A 1,724-nucleotide genomic window follows, 5' to 3' on the forward strand; every position below is an offset into this window, starting at 1 on the left:
GAGATTGCAGTGAGCTGAGATCGCACCGTTGCATTCCAGCCTGGGCAACAAGAGCGAAACTCCATCTCAAAAAAAAAAAAAAAAAAAAAAATCACATTTTTCCTTCAATACTTTTATTTTGAACTAATTTTAGATTTATAGAAAAGAGTTTTCCATATACCCTTTACCTGGCTTCCCCTAATGTTAACATATTACTAAAGGCACATTTATTAAAACTAAATTATTAGGATTGGTATAGTTCTTTAAACTATAGACTTTATTCAAATTTTACTAGTTTTTTCACTAACATCCTTTTTCCCTTCCAGGATCTGATTCAGGATACCACGTTGCATTTGGTCATCATGTCTCTTTTTTTGTTTGTTTATTTTTTATCTTTTCGTGATATTCAGTTAGGATTTCAACGTGGAACATTGTGTCTCTTTAGTCTTCTCCAATCTGTGAATCTTCTCAGTGTTTCCTTGTCTTTCATGATGTTTTGGAAGAGTACTGGCCAGCTATTTGTAGAATGTCTTTCAATTTGGGTTTGTCTGATGTTTTTCTCATTATTAGACTCGGTAATGTATTTTTGGGCAGAATACCACAGAGATGAAGTACATCTGCATCATATCAGGTGGTACGTATAACATCAACATAACTTATTATTGGTGATACTAATATTGATCACTTGGTTAAAGAGCTGTCTGCCAAGTTTCTCCACTTGATCTTAACCAAAAGGCTGAGAAGCAATGCCAGGTTTCTCCACTATAAAGTTACTGTTGGCTGGGCCTGATGGCTCATGCCTGTAATCTCAACGCTTTGGGAGGTCAAAGAAGGAGGATCACTTGAGGCCAGGAGTCTGAGACCAGCCTAGGGTACATAGGGAATAGGGAGACCACAACACCCCCCACTGTGTCTACAAAACAATTTTTTTTTGGCGGGTGTTGTGGGGGACAGAGTCTCACTCTGTCGCCCAGGCTGGAGTGCAGTGGTGCAATCTCGGCTCACTGCAACCTCCACCTCCCGGGTTCAAGTGATTCTTGTGCCTCAGCCTCAGAGTGGCTAGTTCTACAAGTGCACACCACCACACCCGGCTAATTTTTTGTATTTTTAGTAGAGATAGGGTTTCGCCATGTTGGCCAGGCTGGTCTCAAACTCATGTCCTCAAGTGATCTGCCCACCTTAGCTTCCCAAAGTGGTGGGATGAACAGGCGTGAGCCACCGAGCCCAGCCGCATACTCTAATCTTTAGAAGCAAGTCACTAAGTCCAGCTCACACTCAAGAGCTGGGGAAATTAAGTTCCACTTTGCAGAGGAAGATATATCCAAGAAGTTGTGGACATATGTTAAAACCACCATAGTAATTAATCAATTTTTTGATAGGTCCCTTACATTTTGACTCATCCTAATTTTGTTATTACCAATATTGCCTGTCCTATCATCCACCTCATATTTCCTCATCCATGAGGTTATTGCAAGTTTGCCTTCTTGAAAGCCATAAGGTTCAGTTGTTTCCCAGACTTGTCTGGTTATCATAATCACTTGGGGTACATGTTTAACTATTGGTTTCCAAGCCCCTCCTCCAGAGTCAGATTCAGTGTGTCTGGGGTATGAGTTTGGAAACTAGCTTTAAAAGCAACTCAGCTGATTCTTACTGTTAACCCAAATTTGAGAAGCACTGGCTTATGCATTTCTCTTTTCTCTCTGTTTTCCACTAGACATACCAGACTAACCATGGACATACACCTC

The sequence above is a fragment of the Mandrillus leucophaeus genome, unplaced genomic scaffold, assembly GCF_000951045.1.
Source record: "Mandrillus leucophaeus isolate KB7577 unplaced genomic scaffold, Mleu.le_1.0 Scaffold401, whole genome shotgun sequence".
Taxonomy (NCBI): domain Eukaryota; kingdom Metazoa; phylum Chordata; class Mammalia; order Primates; family Cercopithecidae; genus Mandrillus; species Mandrillus leucophaeus.